We start from the raw sequence: 19,052 nt of genomic DNA, 5'->3' as shown, positions 1-19,052 counted from the left end.
TGGGAACTTTAAGACATTAGTGTTAGGCAGAACACTATTTGGAAACTTGAAATCAGTGAGCCTAGAATGATCACTATCACTCCTCAAACATTTTTGTGTTAATAGCAGCAACTACGTATAATGACTTACAAATTGCTAGTATTTCAGAAGTTTGCTTGGAGATTAGTTCTTTGAAATATATGCATAGAAACACGGTCATGATTAGTGGATACGTGTTCAGGTTAGCCTACAAAGGCTTATTTAATCCATAAACGACTTCCATGAACATCACAAAGCCTGATCACATTATGCAGCAGTATTTCTATGAGGAAAATATTTGGATTTGCAATTTTTTTTTTAAGATTTTATTTATTTGACAGACAGAGATCACAAGTAGACAGAGAGGCAGGTAGAGAGAGGAGGAAGCAGGTTCCCCGCTGAGCAGAGAGCCCGATTCGATTCGGGGCTCAATCCAAGGACCCTGGGATCATGACCTGAGCCGAAGGCAGAAGCTTTAACCCACTGAGCCACCCAGGTGCCCCTGGATTTGCAGTTTTGATAAGGAAGAGCACATCTCTTATCTTTACCTCTATGCACCAGGAACTGTCTAGGTACTGAAGTTATAAGGATTACGATGTTCCTTACATTAGAATTCCATGCATCAGACATTCTGCAAGTTCATACCTTACCTGATGCCTGGCCTAGCCTCTTACCATTCAGACTCCCATCCTTTCCAGTAACTTATGCTGGTAAAGAGGAAGCTTAGGATTCTAGGGGCTGGTAAATAAAGAACTGGGGGTGGATAAGGTATGGGTTCAACCTCTTGCCCCAATACTTCTCACTTCAGGTAAGCTCCTTACCCTATATATATATATTTTTTTTCCTTTTTATTTCTAAATAATTTCAGATTCATAGGAGTTAAAATGTGAAAGAGGCCCTACGTAACCCTCACTCAGGCACCTCCAATGGTAGCATCTTGTATAACTACAGTACACTATCCAAACCAGGAAATTGCTATTATTGTGATACACAGAGCTTATTCAGGGGGGATGGAAGACATTAGAATGTAAAGACCATATGAAAGTATCAGGGGGTGCCTATATACTGGAACCTCTTATAACCGTATGTTTTATGAGAAAGGATTTTATAATGACAGTAATTATATTGAGTACCTACCATATTCTAGGTGTTCTATGTACATGAGATATTATTATCATGTTTTTATTTATATTCTTACTATTATAAACATTGTTGAGCAATTTTGTATCAGGCAGTCTTATAAGCAATTAATATATATTAAGTCATTAAACCCTCCAAACAACACTATAAGGCAAGTATGTTATTACTCACTCTACAGATGAGAAAACTGAAGAACAGAGAGGATTGGTGACTTGTCCAAGGTCACTTTATAAGCAGAAAACCTGGCATTTGAAATGGGGTGGACACCAGAGCCAGCACTCCTGATTACCATATAGGCACATAAACATCACAGTTCACGGTTAAATTTTTAAGGTAGGCATTATTACTTCCACTTTTTAAATAAGGAACCCAAAGTTCAGATAGGCTGAGCAACTTGCTCAAGACCCTATACAACTAACTTGTGCTGGAGCCCCAGTTTGGTTTCAGGTCTGACTAGCTGCTAAACTCCCGCTGTTTCTAGTTGACCGTTACTATGGGCTGCAGGCTTGTGTCCTAAAATCCATGTGTTGAAACCTCATCCCCAAAGTGATGGTGTTTGGAGATGGGGCCTTTGGGAAGTAATTAGGTCATGAGGGTAAAACCCTCATTAATGGGATTAGTACCCTTAGAAAGTGGGCCCTTCAGAGATCTTTCTGCCAAGTGAGGTTAGTGAGAAGATGGGGGTCTACGAGGGAATGTGTTCTCATCAAATTGGCTACTGCCTTGATCTTGGACTTTCCAGCCTGCAGAACTGTGAGAAATAAATTTCTGGGGGCACTTGGCTGGCTCAGTTGGAAGAGCACGTGACTCCTGATCTTGATGTTGTGAGTTCCAGTACCACACTGAGTGGTGAAGAGATTACTTGAAAATAAAATCTTTTTTAAAAAGAGTAAATTTTTGTTGTTTATAAGCACCAGTCTGTGGTACTTTGTTACAGCAGCCTGAACAGACAAAACCACCATGCTGCCTCCCTGGCCTATAACACAGATCTCCCCTGGGCCTCTATGATATTGTGGTTTATATTAAGAAATATATATTTGGTCTTCCTCCATGGTTCCTGGCACATAACTCCTAAAACCTTTGTAATTTCCTAAATGGTAACAGTTATAGGGGTATCTTTCCTTCTCAGCTTCTGAAACAGCTCCACAATGAAATGGGTGTCTTTTGTTATTCATAACAAGCCCCTTTCAACCACATCTGAGTGTATGTTAATGTAATGACTTTTGGAAAGTCCCTAAGGACACTGGGGGCTGGTTGCCAGGGGAACCAACTGTGTGATTAGAGGGTTCAAAATTTCAGTCCAACCCCTGCCCCTGACCTCTGGGGAGGGGAGAGGGACTGGCCAATGATTTAATCAATCAAGCATACTTAATGAAGCCTCCATAAAAACCCAAAAAGGATGGCTTGGGAGAGCTTTTGGGTTGGTGGACTCATGGAGGTGTTCCCGAGAGATCTGGAAGCTCTGTGCCCCTTTCCCCATACTTTGCCCTGTGCATCTCTTCCATTTGACTGTTCTTAAGTTATATCCTTTTATAATAAACTGGTAGTCCAATACTTAAAACTGTTTCCCTCAGTTCTATGAGCTGCTCTAGCAAATTAATCAACCCCCATTCCAGTGGGGTTGGTATATAGATCTCTGATTTATAGCTGGGTGGTCAGATATACAGGTGACAGCCTGAACTTGTGATGATGTCTGAAGTTGGGGGGGGCAGTGCTGAGTCTTGTCGGGCTGAGCCCTTAACCTGTGGGATCTGTAGGACACCCATCTGGTGTCACAGAATCGTTTGGGGCAGGAAGAAACTACCACACATTGGTAATCAGAAATGAGAATAGTACTGTGAATAGACAGAAAACAGAATTTTTTTTTTTTCCTAAACAGGCTCCAAAGAGGTCTAGTTCTGAAATGTCTAAGGCAGTGGTTCTCAAACTTTAAGGTGCTTTAGAACCAGCTGGAAGACTGAAAACCCCAATTGGTTATAGACTTAACTAAAAAAATGTGCTAAATAATGTTTCAAGGACAGAATTTAGCCAATTTCATTTCACTTTTTAAATAGATTTATGCATTATTTTCCTGGGTTCCTTTCTGTTCCCAAGCTTTTCTCTTGAGTTTTCTCAAATGCCATTTTCTTGATGACATTTTTCTTAAAAGACTGACTCCACTGAGCCTATGAAGTCTAGTCCAAGTTCCTTGCTGTTAGTTAAATCTCATATCCTCTGCTGCTGCCTTTCCTCATTCCTTGAAGGCTCAGGCCTGTGTCTCCCTTCTTGAGTCACTTCCCAAAGAGGCAAAACTTGTCTCTTAACTGTTCTTCCTCTGCTCAATTGCAGCCCATTTGCCAGGCATTCTGGTTTCCCTCTACTAGCTTCCGCCTTAGGGCCATGCCCTTACATTTAGTCAGGAATGGAGTCCCCTGCCACATCTGCACTGATCTCCAGGAACCATCTCTGATACCAACAAACAAGCAAATCCCAGTATCTCCATGGTTTAGTCTCCCTGTTCAGCATGGATTCCTTAAAAAAAAAAAAAAAAAGAAAAAAAAACCTAATGGCACTAATCTACATGTAGTTTCTTTTTTTCTTTTCCTTCTTAAGATTGTATTTATTTACTTGAGACAGAAAGAGAACACAAGCCAGAGGAGGATCAGAGAGAGAGGGAGAAGCAGGCTTCCACCTAAGCAGGGAGCCTGATGTGGGGCTCCATCCCAGGACCCTGAGATCATGACCTGAGCTGAAGGCAGATGCTTAACTGACTGAGCCACCCAGGCGCCCCTATATGTAGTTTCTTAAACTGAAAATATTAAGTGTTTTTGATTTTTTATTCTTTTCTCCTGGGTTCCATGTTCAAAGAGTGGCAACTTGTATTGAATAAATAGAATATCTTTATGGTGTTTCTCTCATTTGCCTTCTCTCCATTCTCTGCTACCATCCTCTGTTTTGTTCAAGAAAGGTAAGAAGTGTTTCATGTTCATGATGTCTTAGAGTTAGAAGAGAGCATACATGTTATCTACACCAACCCCCTCATTTGTGCTTGAATTCTGACTTCAGTGGTTTCATCATGTGCAACACATTCATTAACAGGGAGCTCAATATTTTTTGAATCATAGCCCATTCAGTCTTCAGAGAATATCGTTACAAAGTTCTTCATATTAAACAAGCATATATATAATATTACTTAAAAAGTCATTGTGATACTTAAGGTTGAACCAGATAGGCATCTATGGAGAATACAAAGGGCAAGGGCATTAAATAGGGCTATTTTTTGCATTTGTGAAAATAATAGATTTCTACCAACTATAATATATTACATCTATGTTTGGGGTCCTGTTTTTAATTTTTTTATAAACATATAATGTATTATTAGCCCCAGGGGTACAAGTCTGTGAATCGCCAGGTTTAGACACTTCACAGCAATCACTATAGCACATACCCTCCCCAATGTCCATAACCCCACCACCCCTGTTTTGAATTTTGAGAGAATAGTAGTGCTAGTCAGACTGATGAAAATCCTCATGAATGTGAATGATTTTAATAATTTGAATAAAGACAGAACTGATGCCATAAAAGAGGCAGCTACCTTGGATTATCACATATGAGGAGGACTCTGATGTATTTATTAGTTTTTATTTATTACTGAGTAGAGATGATGTGTGGCATATGGTACCACGTATACACCTATAATTCAGGAAGATGAACTACAAAACTATACAAGATAGAAGACTTTTTTAAGTACAGAAGTTAGTCCTGAAATTCACAATACCTCATAGAATTTATCAGTTTTCTATTTATAGTTCTGTCACTATCTTATACAAAATCCTGAAGTCTCTTGGAGAACTCAAATAGCTTCAGCAGATTCTCCAGATACCTGTGAAATCAAAGGTCTGTAGCTCCTGGAGTATTATTTAGACTTTGACCACTGACATGGACTGCAGAAAAGTATTTAACAACAAATCTTTTAATGTTTTTCTCAGCCTTCCCATTTGGTTGAGTCCTGGAAACCTTTGTCCTTTCTTTTAGTACTTATCCCAACATCATAAGGCCCTGTTAAAAGTTTTTGTCTTTATAACTAATGAAAATCAGAGCCCGGTAGGGGTTAACCCACCTTATTTAGAGCCCACTAGATATTAAAATGTCTTGTTTTCTTGCCTTTTGGCTTCAATCCTAAGATCTGACTAATCAAACCTTGATGTTCTACATAGCAGAACATAAGCTACCATACTGATCCCAAATTAGACCTCCCAGGTTTTTAGTTCTATTTATAAATAGAAGCATCAGAGGAGGCATTTAACTTGTAGACAGATCAAGTCAACTAATAACGAGTAATATTATTTGGTTAATTCAAGGATATCACAGAACCATTTAGAGCAGTAGAAAAACATTCATGCATGGGTGGCCTAGGAGACCTATTTAATTTCTAGAAATAGGAAATTCCTTTATAGTTTTTGTTCTTGTTTTTTTTTTCTTTTATTTCTACTTGTCATATGAAAAGATGGAAAAATTACCCATCATTTGTCTGTCCTGATAGTCATTATCATAGAACCTCATTAAAAGTAATTAAAATTTGCCACAGAAATCTTTTTGAGTGCTGCACATCTTTGTCTCATTGAATCTCTGCTAGTCCTCTTGGAGGCACTCTTGTGGCATGCAAAGAGTTCCAAAGGTACATCAGCAAATTGTTAATCTCAGCACCCTTAATGTGCTAGCTTCTTTTAGGAATAATTTAAACACACTTTGGACTGTCTTTATCACAAAGTACTGCTCTTATTATAATACCCAAAATAACAACAGGAGTGGAGTGGGGCAGAGATAGATAACACATATATCTCTAACCACCTCTTCGTATGTTACCACTAGTGTAGTGTGAGTCTTAGTGATATCGTACAGTGTAATGTATGGTCCAGTGTAGCATATACCTAAGTATAAAGCAGAGTGTATAGCCAGGGTCAGCTTCAAGGGCATGCAGCTTATAGTCTCACATGGCCCTGCATTGAGAAGGGCCCCACATTTGGTTTAATGCTCAGTTGTCACTATCTTGAAAGTTTTGATTTTTTACAAGGGGTTCCACATTTTCATTTTCTACTGGGCCTTGCAAATTATATAGTCTGCACTGGATAATGCAGTGTATATTCTCCTAAATACCTCCCTACCCACAACTCTTTTTAGCATGTATTCCTTCAATCTAAAAAAAAAGGCTGTAAAATATTCCTATTTCAAATGTAAATAAGGAACGTAAATATTATAGGATCATATTATATATACTAGTTTTGCTTTCTCATTTAATATATTAAGGATATACTGAAGAATACTCTCTTGTATGGATAAACCATAATTTATTTAACTACCTACTGATGGACACGTATGTCTTCTGTTCTTTGCTGTGATGGTGAACATCTTTCAATATACATCTTTGTTCACTTGCCCCACTATTTCCCTAGGATAAATTTCTAAAAGTAGAATTGCTGAGTCAAAGGGTATAGACATTTAAAATGTGACACATACAACCTGATTGTTCCTCAAAAGATTACACTAGGTTATATCAATCTAAATACCACCAACAGACTATCATAATAACTCACTTTCACCTCTGCTGATCTGATATTGCTGGTATTTCTAATGGCATTAACCTGAGTTATTAGATCACTGGGATATCATTGATTCTGCTAATATGGAATGGGAGTTTATTGAACCAAACAGTGCACCTATTAAAGTGAGTACCTTTAGGGAGAGGGAGAGATTTTGTAGAGGTCTCCTGAGCCAATTATTTGAGGCAGTCTAAGTTCCCACGTTTTCTTTCAATATAAGGGTTTTGTGTTCCATGTGTAACATTAACATGTGTAACAAGGATGTTGTAAGTGCTCAAATAAACCTTCAGGACATTGACCTTGCTATTTTTCTGCTCTTAACCTCCCAAACTTCTAAAACATTTTTAAAATTTTGAAACCATTTCAGATTTTTGCTGAAGTTTTGAGACACCAATACACAGAATTTTCATATACCCTTCACCCAGATTCCCCAAATGTTAACATTTTACCACATTTGCTTTGACATCTTGGCTCTTTCTCCGAACTCTTTTAAAATAAGTTACATGCATGATGACTCTTTACCTGAAATGTTCTAGGTTCATTCTCTTATAGAATCACAGTGTATTTATCTAAATCAGGAAAATTAATTCAGAATTGTTATTTGTAGACATTGTTTAAATTCCATTAATTTTCCCAATAATTTTCTTTATAGAAAAAGAAAAAAATTTTTCTGGTTCAGGATTCATACCAAGATCACACATTACATTTAGTTGTCATGAGCCCCTAACCATACATACTTTTTTCGTTGGTCATATTTTCCTTGATAAATACTAGGCTGATGAAAAAAAAATACTTTTCGGCAACCTGAATTTCAAAAACCTGGTTGGTTAGTTGTTGTTGTTTTTGTTGTTTTGTATTTACATGTTTTAAAGTAAAGTTGCTAAAAAAGGAAAAATAAGATCAAAAGTTAAAGAGATAGGATACTGACGATAAATAATAGAAATCTGCAGCAGTAAATCATTAACTGTAAAAAATGAAAATTTCAAAATGCTTTCATTAATGCCCTAGGTTTTTGTTTTGTTTTGTTTTGTTTTTTTAAAGATTTTATTTATTCATTTGACAGAGAGAGAGAGAGAGAGAGAGATCACAAGTAGGCAGAGAGGCAGGCAGAGAAAGGGGGGAAAGCAGGCTCCCAACTGAGCAGAGAGCCTGATGTGGGGCTTGATTCCAGGATCCTGAGATCATGACCCGAACCAAAGGCAGAGGCTTAACCCACTGAGCCACCCAGGTGTCCCAATGCCCTAGGTTTTTAAGGAAAGTCTTCTCAGGGCCTTTCTAAAAAGATTGCCAAACATTTGCTAATAGTACCAGGTATTAAGAAGTCCTATTTGATTATATACACATAAAATGACCTCTTAGTTCCCAGAGAGTCTAGGGAGCAACAAAAGTGAAGTAGATATAATGAGAAATGACTAACCTCTGGAGACAAGGGCATTTTTGTTCTCAGTAGGAAGACACTAAGCAGCTTTCTTTTCTTTTGATTTTTTTTTTTATTAAAACCAAAATAATGTGAGGTATGTTGACTGAGTAAATCAAAGCCTTAACTATGGTTATCACATGATCAGACTTCCTGAGGCACTGAGGATTTTGGATAGTTGCCATCAATTGACCTGAGAGCTTCTACAACTTAAAGGTGAGTTCATAAAGAAGGTGCAGATGGGTATTTTATTTATTAAACATTCAAAAAGTGATCACTGCTAGTCAAACGGTATTTTAACCACCTTGAATGAAAACTCCTTAGGCTATTACTTTTTCCGTTTTTCAGATAGGGAAGCAGAGGCACAAGAAGATATAGCAGTTTGTCCAAGGTCACACAGCTAGTGGGTGGCTATGACACTGAGGATCTCAAGGGAAGGCCGATAGGGACCAGGGTGGTTTAAAGCCACAACCTCTCAAAACTGACCCATTTGTTTCATCTGGAGGCTAGGGTCTCACGGTGAAGAAAAATGGCTGGGCACACCATGAAAATTCAGCAGGATGGGAACAGCAAAGAAGGAAGAGAAGGTCCAGACCAATGTGGGAGAGGGAAATATTCAGGAAACCTCGAAAAGCAAACTGCCCTATTTTTAACAACCGCAGTTATAAATACTATCTGAACCAGCCTTCCTTCTTCAAGTTCAAGAAACTTCAATTCACATAAAAATGAGCAGTAGAAAAAAATCAAGGTCTGATGGCATTTGAAGTTATAAGAAAAAAGAATAAGGTGTATAATGACATCCATACAGACAATAAAAGCATACCCGAAAGACATGTTCGAGAAAGCAGGTCCAAAGCACTATATTAGTTCAAAATGAGGTTAAAATGCATGAAGAAAATAATACAAGAAATGAAAGACCAAAATAAATTAGAATTCATAAAGGAAGTAAGAAACCTCAAGAAAGAATTCAAAATTAAAGTAGCAGAGTTCAAGTGGGCCTCATCAAGAGCCTGGCTACAAGGCTTCTGCTCTCTGGACCCAGCACAGACCTCCTGGGGCAGCTGCCTCTGGGTTTATTAATAAAGGTCCTAAATCTCTTTACTTTTAAAAGTGGCCTTAAAATATTTTTAAATAATAAATGTTGTGGAGTAATTTTAGTAAAGATGCTTATTTTAAATAAAATGTGAACATTTTGTTTTATTCCATGGCTGTATCAGTAGAGAATTATAATTTTAATCTTAGCCCCTGTCATTGCCGTCCAAAGACAACTGGTGCCTTCCTATGCCAAATGCAATTTTGTGAAAAGTGAGTCAATTTTTTGGAAGCCAGAACCATAAAAGTAGTGGCAATGTCAATCAATAAATAGTGGCAAATTCCACAATATATTATGGAGACATTATACTTATGTAGAAACTCACTCAAGATGTATTTGAGCAATCTTCTGTAATGTCATATTACATCATTAAGAATAGGAATTTTGCCATCATAGAGGTGTGAGGAATATCTTTAGGACAATGTTGCTGTTAGCAGAAGAACTGAATAGAAAACTTAGAACAGTGGTTCTCAGGGTGGGAGACCATATGCAATTTTAAGAATATGACTACTATTTTCCTAACATAATAGTTTTGTTTTTAAGATTTTTATTTATTTATTTGAGAGAAACTGAGAGATCAGAGAGGGAGATGTAGACTCACTGCTGAGTGGAGAGCCCAATGTGGGGCTCGATCCCTGGACTCCAAGATCGTGACCTGAGCTGCAGGCAGATGCTTAACCAACTGAGCCACACAGGCACCCCTGTTTTCCTAATATAACCCAAGAAAAATAAGCTTGATAAAATCCATTCAGTTGGTGGATGACTTGTCTACTGTAATGGACTATACTGGAATAGAGTAAAATCTGACATAATGATATAGACCCAGATTGTGTGTGTGTGTGTGTGTGTGTGTGTGTGTGTGTATCAAGTGTACACCAGGAGTGGGCAGGTGCAGACCTACTATATATTCAAATCACCGTGGGATATTTTCCAAACTAAGAGTACACAGGTCAAGCCCATCCCATCCTAACTGAAAACCACAAATATGAAATATTAAGGGGAATTGGAGAGATATCTGGACTATGTGCAGAGGTTATGTATTCTAGTGTAGATTATCCTGGGAAATTTTCCAACCCCTGAATTTTGTTACACAAAACATCAAGTTAAATGCATGTTGAAAAGTCTTAAAGGAAAACCAATGGCTTTGTCAGCAAGCTGTTTTATTTTTTTATTTTTTTTTTTAAGATTTTATTCATTTATTTGACAGACAGAGATCACAAGTAGGCAGAGAAACAGTCAGAGAGAGGAGGAAGCAGGCTCCCCGCTGAGCAGAGAGCCTGACATGGGGCTCGATCCCAGGACCCTGGGATCATGACCTGAGCCGAAAGCAGAGGCTTTAACCCACTGAGCCACCCAGGCGCCACCTCAGCAAGCTGTTTTTAAGTTCGCCATAACTGGTTCCATTTCTCTGAACCAACGTAGAACTGAAGGACAAAGAAAATGCTTTTACTGGATTTTGATGAACGTAGAGATCCGAGACTCTGATCTGGACTTCTCTAGAACAATTTCAGAGCCAGGCTTTGGATCCCTGAGTGGGCCTTCCTTCCTCACCAAGAAAGGAATGAAGGTGAACTAGATCTCTTTGCCCACTATTCAAAATAAGTTAATTTACCAGTACAATTGAGCCACACATGAGTACAGATAACATTAGTCAATTTATCTGGGTTTCATTTCCGGGTCAGATTTGGACGCTGGACTCCAGGTGAGTTGTGCCTGCTTTGTTTCCTAGCACCTTAACCTCAGAGCCTAAACACAGCCAATTCTTTCTCACCTAGTGGCTGAATCCCTCTAATACTTGTCCAGCTCTCTGCTCTTTTTCTAAAAAAAAAAAAAAAAAAGCATTTTCACTGTTCATGGCACATTCATTGGACCTTGGAGGCTAAGAAATGAGACAATTAAACTCAATTTGACTTAGCCCATTTTATTTCTCATTAGCAGCTTTAACAAAAAGTTTCTTGGGGTGTGATCAAAATATCTAATTAAAATGAGATTTGAATGTTGAAGAGTCTGGTTTATTCTTGATACCATGACCCTGGGAATACAGAAAATTAACTTGTTCTTATTGACTATGTAGACATTCGGCTTTGTTTTTACAGAATACAATAGAGAATTTTATAGTAAGAATATTAGGGGGCTCCTGAGTAGCTCAGTCAGTTAAGTGTCTGCATTCAGCTCAGGTCGTGATCCCAGGATCAATCCTGGGATGGAACAGTGCCCCTTGTCTGGGCTCCTGGTTCAGTGGGGAGTCTACTTGTCTCCCTCTCCCTCCGCCCTTCTCCCTGCTAAAGCTTGCTCTCTTGTGGGCACTCTCTCTTAAATAAATAAAAAAGATCTTTAAAAAAAGAAAAAAGAATATAGGCAAGTTCTATGGACCTTTGGGGAAAGCACTATCTCCAAGGCAGATACAAAAACCCCCTACTTATGTACTTTTTAAAATTGTAGCTGTGTTTTATGTTTTCTTTAAGTTGTGGTTTGTGGTTATTGTAATGTAATAAATAATGCACATGGTAAAAATACATAAAGAAAATTAAACAGTAGGGAGTTATCAAGTAAAAAATAAATCTTCCTCTCAGATCTCCCCAAACTTTAAGTTTCCCTCTAAATAAGACAACAGTTTCTGAAACTAAGGTTGACGAGCAGGTGGTGTATTAATCCTTTTGCAACTCAATCTTAGTCTTTCAAAGACTTAAAAACAAAACAAAAACATGTTGGGCTATAAATCTTAGCACTGTAGGAAAGAGCCACACAGCACTGGTTTCCTGAGAGTCATCACTGGTGTTGCTTACGTTTAAAGTGGACGTGATCCACGGTTTACAAATCGTTGCACAATAAAAATTAGAATGCCCTATTGTGGATCATTGCTAGGTACCATTCAGGTTACAATTTAACTATGCTAAAGAAACCAAACTATGGGAGAAAATGATAATAAGTGGAACAGGCATCAGAGATTTGAAGCAATTTCATTAAAATGAAATTATGGTTATGAAAGTTGGTTTATGGTTTGAAGTTATGATTTATGGAATATTCCCCAACCCTCACTGTTATGAATGACTGTTTAAAGTAATTGTTATCTTTGATAGGAGTTTTCAAAGTGATAGGTATATTAAAGATAAATCCATTTCTATTTGTGTAAGCCTAATTGTAAATGTTTACCTTTTCATTCATTGATTTTTTTTTAAAGACTTTATTTATTTGACAGAAGAGATCACAAGTAGGCAGAGAGGCAAGCAGAGAGAGAGAGGAGGAAGCAGGCTCCCTGCCTAGCAGAGAGCCCGATGTGGGACTCGAACCCAGAACCCTGAGATCATGACCTGAGTGGAAGGCAGAGGCTTAACCCACTGAGCCACCTAGGCGCCCCCATTGATTTTTTATATATATTTTTTTCACATAAGAAATTCCTTATCGGGGCACCTGGGTGGCTCAGTTGGTTAAGTGGCTGCCTTCGGCTCAGGTCATAATCCCAGGGTCATGGGATCGAGTTCCACATTGGGCTCCCTGCTCAGCAGAAAGCCTGCTTCTCCCTCTCCCTCTGCCTGCTGCTCTGTGTACTTGTGCTCTCTATTTCTCTGTCAAATAAATAAATAAAATCTTAAAAAAAAAAAAAAAAGGAAAAAGAAAAAGAAAAGAAATTCCTTATCTTGGGGCACCTGGGTGGCTCAGTGGGTTAAAGCCTCTGCCTTCAGGTCAGGTCATGATCCCAGGGTCACAAGTCCAGCATTGGGCTCTCTGCTCAGCAGGGAGCCTGCTTCTTCCTCTCTCTTCTCTGCTTCTCTGCCTACCTGTGATCTCTATCTGTCAAATAAATAAATAAATAAAATCTTAAAAAAAAAATTCCTTATCTTTTCATGGTCAATATCTGCTTGTTTTTGATATCTGAAAACAACATTTCTAAGTTATGTTGGATATAGTCTCCCTTTACAGTTCCTTGCATTAAGCTACAATCCTAGAGAGAACATAGAATAGATATTTTCTGTAAAAAAAAAATTGTATTTGTTCTAGGTTTTTGTTGTTGTTGTTGTTGTTGTTGTTGTAGTATTTTGGTAGCCCAGAACCCAATATTTTGTTAGTGTGATTTGAATTATTTTCTTCCAGTGCATTTCTCTTAACACTTATCTACACTGAATTCACTTGTCATATTTCTGCATTTTTACAGCCATTATTATTCTTAACTATGTTTTACAATCCATATTATAAATATATCTTTCTTTATCCAGCAAACATGAATTGAATATCTACCATGGCTCAAAGTTGGATAAGACCTAGTGCCATTTCTTTTTTTTTTTTTAAGTATTTTAAATATTTTTTCTTTTTCTTTTTCTTTTTTTTTTTTTACGATTTTATTTATTTATCCAAGAGAAAGCAAGAGAAAGAGAGCACAGGCAGGGGGAGGGGCAGGGAAGAAGCAGACTTCCCAGTGATCAGGGAGCCCAGATGCTAGATCCCAGGATGCTGGGATCAGGACCTGAGCTGAAGGCAGACACTTAACAGACGGAGCCACAGAGGCACCTTGACATAGCGCAACTTCTAACACAATGTTTGGCTCAAGAGGCCAACCCTCTCACGGAAAAGCAAAACATAATGAATGAATCAATTTTATAAAATGTTAATACAGAAGATAGATTCAAAATATGGTCACCCACCATGGGTATCACAGTGAAACATAATAATAATGTTGGCAGAATAAGCTTAATTTATTTATTTATTTTAGAGAAATAGATACTTGCTATCCTCAGATAATTGGACAAGAGCTCAGAAATAGTCTTCTATTATATTTAAAAGAGCAATATTTGGTCACTCATGATTTTAATTTGTGTTCTACAAACTTTGAAAAGAATTATTTGGTCCTAGTTTGAAAGGTTTTACCTTTTGGGTAGCTATTGCATCCGTAAGGGTAACTAGGCATACTTCATTTGCTTAGTACTACCTTGCCAGAGTTGATTATGGAGAACATTGCCAAACTAAAGAGTTTCATTTGTATTTCCATTCAGAAATAAATGGTAGAAAAAGTCCAAGGATTTCTCTGTAACATCATGGTCTACTTCTGTAGCAGATGTACTCTGCCTCCTAACTGTTAAGTCATATTTTGTATTGAAAAGCAAAAACCATGTATTTCAGTTGTTACCTAATCAGTACAATCTTTTAAAATTGGCGTAATGGGCTGATGGGCATTAAAGAGAGCATTTGATGTAACGAGCACTGGGTGTTTTATGCAACTGATGAACCACTAAATTCTACCCTGAAGTTAATAATACATGATATGTTAACTAACTTGAATTTAAAGAAAACAAACAAACAAACAAACAAACAAAATATTACCATCACCACCACAGGCAAAAGAAAGGAGCATCTTGCATCTTTTAACTGAAGCCTCTTGAACTTCTCCACAAATCTATTCCCATTTAGTTTTTCCTTTTATCAGTAAATGGTAACTCTATCTATCCAGTTGCTCATGCTAGAAATCTGGTTGTCATGCTTGAAACTCCCATCTCTTTGTGAAGGGTACTTCACATTTAATCAGTGACCTTTCTGATGAATTTGTCTACCTCTCTCCATCTTCATGGTCATTGCCCTAGTCCAAGCCAACAAGTGTCTCTCTGGATGACTGAAAGTCTTCACTGGCTATTCCTTATTCACACTTGCCTCTTCTCCAATCCAATCCTCAACAGCTATGAGAGTGACAGTTTGATGAGAAATCACAGTATGTTACTTATCTTGGCCTGCTCTGGCTCTATAACAAAATGCCTCAGACTAGCTTATAAACAACAGAAATTTATTGCTCACAGTTCTGGAGGCCTCAAAGTCCAAGATCAAGGCCTTCTGGTAAAGGACTTCTTCCTAGTTCATAGTCTGCACCTTCTCACTGTGCCCTCACAGGGTTGAAGGGCTAGGGATCTCTCTGGAATCTCTTTTCTACAGGTACTAATCCTATTCAGGAGGGCTCATGACCTAATCATCTCCCAAAGTCCCCACCTCCTAATAACCATCACCTTTGAGGGTTAGGATTCTATATAAGAATGGAGTAGAGGGGTTACCATAGCAGTCATTTCTCTGCTTAAAATCTTTAAGTGGCTTCTCTTTGCCCTTAAGATAAAATTTTTAAATCCTTAACATGATTTTCCAGGGCCTATATAATTGTCAGTCATTTTGAGCTCTTGTTCACCATGCCCCCAGCTATATATACCTCCTTCCTCCTTCCATACCCCTCAAACTCTTTTCCATCTCAGGACCTTCTTAATGTTTCCTCTGCTTCCTTGTTTTTTCACCACCTCTTGGTGGGGAAACTTCGTCAGATCTCAGCTTGAATGTCAATTTTCTTTTAATCCTGATCCTACAGGCTAGATTGGATTCCCCTGTTATACTTTTCTCAAAGTGCTCTATTCTTGTTCTTTATAACTGTCACTAAAAATAACTATATAGTTATTTATGTAATTATTCATCCAATGTCCACCTTTCCCACTATTATAAACTCTCCGACAGTAGAGACCTTACCTGTTTGTTTTTTCACATTGTATTCCAAGTCCCTAGAGCATTTCCTAGCACAAAAACTGCTCAACAAATATTTGTTGAAAACAAATGAGGGTAGATACCAAAACACAGTAGAGTTTAATTTATGAGAATTGCGGTATTAAAGTGAGTCTAGGGTGGCTAGGTTATGGACACTGGGGAGGGTATGTGATATAGTGAGTGCTGTGAAATGTGTAAGCCTGAGGATTCACAGACCTGTACCCCTGGGACAAATAATACATTATATATGTTAATTAAAAAAGAAAAAAAGTGAGTCTAAGGGCACCTGGGTGGCTCCATCGGTTAAGCGTCTGCCTTCAGGTCAGGTCATGATCCCAGAGTCCTGGGATTGAGCCCCACATCGGGCTCTTTGCTCGGGAGGGAGCCTGCTTCTCCCTCTGCCCCTTCTCCACTTGTTCTCTCTCTCTCTCCCTCAAATAAATAAATAAAATCTAAAAAAAAGAAGTGAGTCTGTAATCAATCAGCAAGAAACTAACCAATTGGTTATCTTTTCTGAGCTTTGAGAGCCACATACTATGGCCTAGTCAACTTTGTACGTATCAAATACCCCTGTCTTATTAAGTCAAATACAAATCTTTTTATCTTTCTGTCTCTTTTATTAATTTTTAATTTTTTTTTTCTGAGAGAGAATGTGTATGAGCAGTGGGGGGAGGGGCAGAGAGAGAATTGTAAGTAGGCTTCAGGCCCTACATGGAGTCCAATGTGGGGCTTGGTCTCACAATCCCAAGATCATGACCTGAGCTGAAATCATGAGTCTGATGCTTAATCAACTGAGCCACCCAGGTGCTCCTCTTTCTGCCTCTTTTAAAGTAGTCACAGAGTCTATCTTGTCTGGCTTTTCACTGGAAAGTTTTTTTGAATCTCTGAGAAACTTCACCATGCACCCACTTTTCTCTTGCTGTGGGTCTGACCAGCATGTTTTCCTCCACTGTTGCTAACTTCTCTGGGCAGCATTACCTGACACTCATGAAGGGAGCCACCTTGTCTTGCTCTGAGACTCTACCAAGACTGTTCCAATTATTGCTTCTGTGCCATGGTTCTCAGATGTAAGTCCACATACTGCCTGCCAATGATGCTGCTACTGTTGCTGCTTGTGATTCCATTTACCAGTCTTTCTTTACTTGTTCTCAGTGACATGCACTATCTGGAAAATTATTTTCACTGGAAATAACCAAATGTAATTATTTACCTACCAAAAAATTGTCTAACCAAATGAAATGAATTCACCTCTCTTCCAGATCATTTGAAACATATTAACTAAAATGGTCCTGACATCCTTTGGGCACCACTGTGATAACCTCATCCTAGTTTTTATCTCTAAGCCAGAGATTGGCTTATTTTTGATTGGGCAGACTGTAAGGAGGCCCTGTGATCTCTACCTCCTGGTATTCGTGCCCTTCGTAATCCCCTTCCCTTGAGTATGGGTGGTATCTGTGACTTGGCTTCTAACAGGTAGAACACAGTAACGGTAATGGGATGTACTTGGTCACCTGGGTGTGATTACTTACTAAGCTTATAACATCTTACTGAAAAATTTTCTTGCAAGCTGCTGTGTTGTGAGCTTCCCTAAGGAGAAAATCACAGAATCAGAAATGGAGGGCAGCTTTTAGCCAGCAGCTAGCAAGAAACTGAAGATCTTAGTCTGACATTCTGGAAGGAACTAGATGCTGCCAACAACCACATTAGTCTAGCAGTAGATCCCTCAGTCAAATCTTGGGTGAAAATTCAGCTGTAGCCAATACCTTGATTGCCTCTTGCAGAGGACCCAGTTAAGCTGTATTCTAATATTAACCTCACAAAACAAAGATAGTAAGTGTGTCTTGTTTTAAGCCACTAAATTTATAGTAAGACTGTTATGCAGCAATAGATAATAGATGTATTAGAATACTTCTATCCTTGACTGAAATGCTTTTCTGACACATTATTTCCCAATCATTTTTAAATACCTTTCAGCATGGAATTTGGACATAATGAATTTTGAGGAGACAGATATTGTAGCTTTCTTTTCCTACCTGTAATTATTTACCTACCAAAAAATTGTCTAACCAAGTATAACTCTTGCCTTAAGAATGCTTAGACTTATTCCTTCTGTGCCCAGGGATCACATGTATGTACATATTCAAAAATAATATCTTTCATAATTGATTGCATCAGTTCCAGTCTCAAGGAAGTAGGACTACAGCTACTCCTTCCTGGGCAAAACCTCTATCATGAATAGGACAACTCCTACTCTAGCACAGTGTAATCCTTTTTATTTTATTTTATTTTATTTTTTTTAATAATTTTTAAAAATTTTTCTAATAAACATATAATGTATTATTAGCCCCAGGGGCACAGGTCTGTGAACAGCCAGGTTTATGCACTTCACAGCACTCACCATAGCACATACCCTCCCCAATGTCCATCCTTTTTATTTTTTTTAAGATTGTATTTTTTTATTTGACGGGAAGGAGTGCACAAGCAGGGGCTAGTCTAGCCATGTTTCACATGCTCAATGAACATATGTATTGTTGGGGTGCCTGCAGCAGAGGGAGAAGGGGAAGCAGAGAGCCTGATGCAGGGCTGGATCCCAGGATCCTGAGATCATGACCTGAGCTAAAGGCAAGCGCTTAACCAACGGAGCCACCCAGGCACCGCTAGCACAGTGTAATCTAACACAGTGCCTTTTATTGAGTATACAGTCTAAAGCTATTTCTCTGGAAAACTGGTGTCCGAATGTCTGGTTCCATACCATGCCTATTACATTACAGTATGTCTGAATTAGAATGTATCTATTCTTAAAAATGGCTAGATGTGTAAGGGTAAGCTGTAGGTTAACACCATCCAACAGAAATATAATGCAAGTCACATATTTAATTTTATATTTTCTAGGAGCTGCACTTAAAAAGGAAAAAGAAAAAGGAAGATTGGTTTTAATAATATATTTTATTCAACCCAAGATATCCAAAATAGTATAATTTTAATGTGTAATCAATGTAATAAAATTAATGAGATATTCTGTTTTTTTTTTTTAAGTGAGTCCTTGAAATTCCACATTTTTTTACATTTGCAATGTATCTCTATTTAGACTAGCCATGTTTTACATGCTCAATAAACATATGTATCGTTGGGGTACTTGGGTTGCACAGTCAGTTAAGCATCCAACTCTTGGTTTCATCTCAGGTCATGATCTCATGGTCCTGGGATTAAGCCCTGTGAAGGGTTCTGCTCAGCCCAGAATCTGCTTGAGATTCTTTCCTCCTCCCTTTCCCTCTCCTTCTGGTCCTCCCCTTGCTCTTTC

General features: G+C 38.2%; 1 long non-coding RNA gene across 1 annotated transcript; it reads left to right on the top strand.

Annotated features, from left to right (window-relative positions):
* Window positions 1-1,215: 1,215 nt before the first annotated feature.
* LOC116862496 lies at window positions 1,216-18,748 on the top strand. The gene is made up of 3 exons (XR_004381645.1): window positions 1,216-1,491; window positions 8,303-8,370; window positions 18,644-18,748. It is a non-coding gene; the product is annotated as an uncharacterized LOC116862496 (long non-coding RNA).
* The last annotated feature ends 304 nt before the right edge of the window (window positions 18,749-19,052 follow it).

The sequence above is a fragment of the Lontra canadensis genome, unplaced genomic scaffold (assembly GCF_010015895.1).
Source record: "Lontra canadensis isolate GAN:19392208 unplaced genomic scaffold, GSC_riverotter_1.0 scaffold249, whole genome shotgun sequence".
In the NCBI taxonomy this organism is placed as follows: Eukaryota; Metazoa; Chordata; class Mammalia; order Carnivora; family Mustelidae; genus Lontra; species Lontra canadensis.
This window is presented reverse-complemented; position numbering and strand designations above follow the sequence as displayed.